Raw genomic sequence first — 6,000 nt, forward strand, 5'->3', positions numbered from 1 at the left:
AGGGAAGTAAATACACAGAGCTTAGTTTTGGAACTCTGGATCCCCAGGGAAAGAGCTGAGCTGTTCCCTTGACAGTTTGCAGCTGAAGAGCCCTGAACAGCTAAGAAAGCCCAGGAAGAATGAGTCCCAGGGAGAGAGACAAGCCTTATACTAGCCTACAGCTGAGATCAGAAGAGGTTGGGAGCAGGGAGTCTTAGGAGGAAGAGGAAGACTGAACCCTCCCAGAGACCAGCAGCCATCTTGCTGCAACACATGCAACAGACTTTGGTGAGGGAAAAAACTTACGCTTTATGGCTTTGTGAATATAAGCATCTACTCCAAATAAATATCCTTTACAAAAGCCAATGGATTTCTGGTATTTTGCATCAGCACCCCTTTGGCTCACTAATACACATACCTCCACACAAAAACATGTACGGAGATGTTCATGGCAGAGTAATTCATAATAGCCCCAATGTGGAAACCACTCAAGCCTCTATCAACTGATGAATGGATAAATAAAAGATGATATACCCACATGATGGAATGTTATTTGGCAATAAAAATGGATAAAGTACTGATACATTCTACAATAAGAATGAACCCTGAAAATATTATGCAATGTGAAAGAAGCCAGACACAAAAGACCACATATTGTATGATTCCATTCATACAGAATGTCCAGAATAGGAAAAATCTATAGAGATTTGTGGTAGGTTAGTGGTTGCCTAAGGGTGGGGGCAGGGTGAGAGAGGGGGAAGGGACTGCTGATGGGTGTGAGGCTTCTTTTTGAAGTGGCAAAAATGTTCTAAAATTTTTGTACATCTCAAATAAATGAATTGTATGGTATGGGAATTATATCTCAATAGAACTCTTTAAAAATAAAGTGTGAGCACAAATACACAATGGAAAAAAGAAGTGATGCTCTGATTTATAAATTGAATCCCTTTTCATATTGAGAGATACATGTAAGGATTGGAATTATTTAAAAACGTTTTTAGCTGATGGACATTTCTGGAGCCATATGGGGTTTGTCATAAATGATAATTGAGTCAAAATTGCAAATAAAGTACCAACATGTTGTGAGCAAAATTCTGTGATCAATGGCCCTGATTGACCTCTACCATCTTCAAGAAGTCTTACAGGCTCGGGGGGGTGTGTAAGAAATTTTTTTGCTAACCATAGTGCCAGAATATGTGCTTGACTCTGCTTCTCCAGGGGCACAGGAAGTGCAACTGCTAGAGGGGGACCAAGCCCCCTGCCCTCCCTCCCAGCCAGGAAGAGATCTCTGACAGTGTAGAGGGCAGCTTCAGGGCCACGTGGCCCGAGGTGCTGGCAACCGCTGTCCTGTGATCAGAAGGAGGTTAAAAGGTCCTACGCTTTCAAGTGTGCTGTTTCTGGCGTGCCATCCAAAAGGCTTCACTCTGGTGGGATCTCTTCGTTGACCTTTTGCTCACACCATCCGGTTCCTTTTGAATTCCTTTTAGCAGCAGGAAAAGAGCCCTTCAGGCTCAGCAGACAACACAGCCTGGTTTAAATACCACTCTGCTACTCAGTTTCTGCATGCAGTAGGGATGTTCCTTACCCCTTAAAGCCTAATCCATTTGCACTTTCTGTGATGATGGAATTGTTCTATAATTCCGCACTGTCCAATGTGGTCACCGCTAGCCACGTGTGGCTACTGAGAACTTAAAACATGGCTAGTGGGATTTAGGAAGTGAATTTTAAATTATATTTAATTGTAATTATTTGCATATAACTGGTGGCTATAGCCTTAGAGCCTCAGTTTCCCCATACTTCCCATGGGGATAATGACATGCCCCCCTCATAGGATCACTGGGAGAATTACCTGAGGGAAAGCAGTTATGACAGGAAAATTGACTGAGAGTTTAATCACATTTTGGGTCTTGAAACTATAGTTAACGTTTCTCTTATCTGGGAAGGTAGGCTGTGCTCCTGCCTCAGGGACTTTTATTTGCGGGGTCCCAAACAGATGTTTCCAGAAATCCAGAGGGCACCTTGGCATTTGTGCTTGAAAGCCTAGATCACTGAGAGAAATTATGCTGAATCGACCCAGAGTGCCAGGTGATGGAAGCAAGTGCTTCTGAGTGGGGGAAGTGGCAGCAGCCGGGTCCGAGGAGCGGTGGAGAGATCCAGCACACCGGGGCTCCTCATCCCCCCTCACGTGCTGGGCTGGCTGTGGCTCAGTGTGGGACTCCATATTCTCAGGTTTGTGGTGGTCTGAGCTCTTTCTCTCTCTTGCTCTCCCCCTCTCTCTGATTCCTCTTTGGAGTCACACTAATAAGCACAGACAGAGAGTTTCCTTCAGGATGACAATGGAGATGCAGTCAAGGCAAATCTTGTTGGGAAGGGATGAGGTTTAAAACAATGGTCCAAGTGGAAGGTCCCCTTTCCTGGGCCAGAAGCAGGCCTTGAGGGAGGGGTTGTAGAGTCTGAAGGTCAGAGCTTGTAGCAGTAGCCCCAGAAACAAAGCATGCTGGGAGCAAACAGAAGAGGTTTCCGTGGCTCTGCCTTGTGGGATAGCAAGGTCTGAAGAGGTGGGGAGTCCGGCAAGCACAGAGTGGACATCTTGCCTTGAACACATCCATCCCCAGAGGAAAGTTCCTCCAAGAAGCTGTGATAGTTTGGAGTGAGAGGTTTACCTGTGTGAGACTGGGAAGGCAGGCTCTAACCCTTCAACTAGGAAAGAGGTAAGAAGCAGGTTCCTGTGTCCTTGGCTCGTCTGTCACCATCCTGGATGGTTATTGCTTCAGGAGGGCCATGGCCCCATTTCTGGGCTTGACAGTTCCGGTGGAGTCAAACATGTCTACTAAATAAATTAGATCTCTCCAGGGCAGATCAATATTTAATGTGGGGTTTAAAAAGACCGACTCAGGAAATGAGTTTAAAAGTGGAGAATTTGCCTTAGGTAGCAATTTCTGAAATACAGTGGTATCAGGGGACAGATTATTCACACTCCAGCCATGGATAATATAAAAACAGTTGAACAAGCCAAGTTCTCCTTCCTGTGCATCAGTGACTCTGAATCCCCCAGTTTTCTGGGTACTGCTCATAGAGGATTAGTGTTAGGTTAGAAGAGCCCTGGAGAGCATCTCCTCCAGGGACAGCAAATTCCGGGCACAGCTGTCTCCCACTCTCGCCTGTGGCAGATATTTCCAGTCAATCCCAGTACTCGAATTGGACACATGCAGTTATTTTTTTCTCAACACAGCACTTGAAGCAGCCACCATCTATTGAGCAGAGTGGCACTTGATAGGAAATTTATTTCATGTCCTTATCTAGTCCAATCTCCTCTTCCACATAGGAGAAAGCTGAAGCTCAAGGCTATATAGTGAGTTAGTGTCTGATCTGGGACCAGGACCCAAGTAGGCCCTTCTTTTTTTCAGGACTACAAGGTCCACCAGGGATTCCTACGACCCCAGTGTGAGCAACACAGGGCTCTCCTTGAGCAGCTGAATATCTTGTCCTAGGGGAAGAACGAGAGACTTTCAAAGCTAGAGAGTAGCTTGGAGATCATCCGTATCTTCTACCTTCATCATGAGGAAATTAAAACTCAAGAGGTCAAACGATTTGCCTAAAGACACACAGCTGGTTGTTCTTTTCCTACAGAACAATATGAGTTCCAATTTTAGGGCTCATTTTGAGGCCTGAAACAAATCATGCAAAATTTTTGACCTCCATTTCTAAGTTTTCTCTTTAGAGTCTTGGTACCTAAGGGTTTTAAGATATGTATATTATCTATTATTAACATATTTTGATGTTTACATATAACCCCCCAGATTAACCTTTATATTTTGTCTGACTGGGGCAAAAAAAAAAAAAATTCAATTGCATGCCTTAAGCCAACAATAACTGGAAATCTAGACTTGTGCTGGGCCATAGAGGGCTGTTTGTTTTGGGTTAAAGTCCTTTTTATGATTTTTTTTTTTTTACGTGCACTTGTGAGTAGTAAGTGATACCTTCCAGGGCAGAAAAAATTTCCCCTTTCCTGGGGTGGTGTGGCAGGTAGGTGGATTTCCAGTCCTAGGATTAATATCACCTTTGTAGCCTCCGTTTCCTCATCTATAAAATGGCAATAACAGCACTTGTTCTCCCAGCTTCAGAGGCAGATTGTGAAGGACAAATGGAATGATGTCTGTGAAGGATTAAAGATAAGGGATTGTTGTGGCGGGCAAAAGGATGGAGCCAGCAGCCTGGGGGAGGGTCCTCAGGAGTGAGGGGGTGGGAGGGTGGAGGGGAGTAAGGTGCCACCGTGGCCCCGGGACCCTGGGATGCTGGTGAGAATTTCCATGTTCTCCTGACACTGGGTACTTCTGTCAGATGGAAACCAACACATTTTACTGCACTAGACACCGAGTTATTTTAGGAACGGCAGCCCAAAGGAACGCCAGGTTACCCACAGCTCTCCTTTCTTAAATTTGCCGGTGGGTATTATTTTCACGCCACTGTTCTGTTATCCAACTTCAAAATATCCATCATGTTTATATTGCCTCTGCTAAGCATATATTTTTATTTTATTGCTTACCATGTGGGTGACATTTGGTTATTGAATGTCTGGAGAATTGGACCCGGTTGTTGTTTTTTCATTCTCCCTTTCATAAGTGCTTGCTCTGATGTATTAATCTTTACAAAAGGAATGAGACAGGGACACATACGCATTCTCACTCTCACACACACACTAATCACATTGCCATTTTATCTCACTTTGCGGGTGTGTGGCTACATTTATAAGAGCCGACAGATCTGAAATAGGTGGTCTGAACCGATTCAGGTGAGGAGCAACGAAGCTGGCTGCTCCTGGGGAACCAGTGGAGGGAGGAAAAGAGAGGGAGCCTTTGTCTTCTGTTTGTGAAGGACACACCAGGCGAGAAGCAAGGCTGGAATGTTGTAAGCCTGGCCTGGAAGGGACCCGAGGGATATATTTATATGTCTCTCTAAAACACAGGCATATGTTTTAATAGATATTTTATATCTTATGTAGCCATATATCTATGAAGCACCTCATATAATTCCTGATCCTGGGCTCAATAAATGTTTATTGAATTAAGGAACAAAGAATAGTTACATAAAGCATTTATTGAGGTTGTGCTCTGTGATCACATTTTACATGCTTTGCCGCTAAGCCTCCAGGCATGCCTACAAAGTAATCTCATTATCTATATTTTAAACAGAAGGAGACTGGTAAACATAAAATTACCAAAGGACCCAGCAATTCCACTCCTAGGCACATATCCCAAAGAGTTGAAAATAGGGGTCAAACAAATACTTGCACACAAATGTTCATAGCAGTACTATTCGCAATAGCCAGAAGGTGGAAGCAAATTAAATGTCTATTGATGGATGAATGGATAAACAAAATGTGGTATATCCATGCCGTGGAATATCATTCAGCCAAAAGGAACGAAGTGTCGATGCATGCTGTGACGTGGATGAACCTCAAAGACAATATGGTAACTGAAAGAAGCCAGACACAAACGGTCTCATATTGTATGATTCCACTTATCTGGAATATCCAGAATAAATAAACTCATAGAGACAGAAAATATATTGGTGGTTTTCAGGGCTGGGGAAAGGGAAGAACGGGAAGAAACTACTCAAGGGTATGGGGTTTTATTTGGGAGCAAAGAAAATGTTTTGGAACTGGACAGGAGAAGTGGTCGTACAACATTGTGAATGTACTAAATGCCACTGAATTTAAAATGGTTAATTTTGTTATGTGAGTTTCACTGCAGTAAAAACGAAAAGAAAAAAGGAAACTGAGCTTGGAGGATGTGGTAGATTGATTACTTTGGCAGCCCAATGACTTGCCTGCCTGTGTCTTTGTCGTTTGCCCTGAAACTTTAGGTCCCTTCTCCCTGCCTCTGCTTTGGCCAGATGACTCTTGGCCAATGGGACAGCAGTAAGCTTAATGCAAGCAGAGGCTTGGAAAAGCCCATGTGTGTTTTGATTCACTCTCTTGGACTTAGAGCACTGCCGTGAGAATAGCCTGGACCAGCCTTC

This window comes from Dasypus novemcinctus, chromosome 21 (assembly GCF_030445035.2).
Source record: "Dasypus novemcinctus isolate mDasNov1 chromosome 21, mDasNov1.1.hap2, whole genome shotgun sequence".
Classification (NCBI taxonomy): Eukaryota; Metazoa; Chordata; class Mammalia; order Cingulata; family Dasypodidae; genus Dasypus; species Dasypus novemcinctus.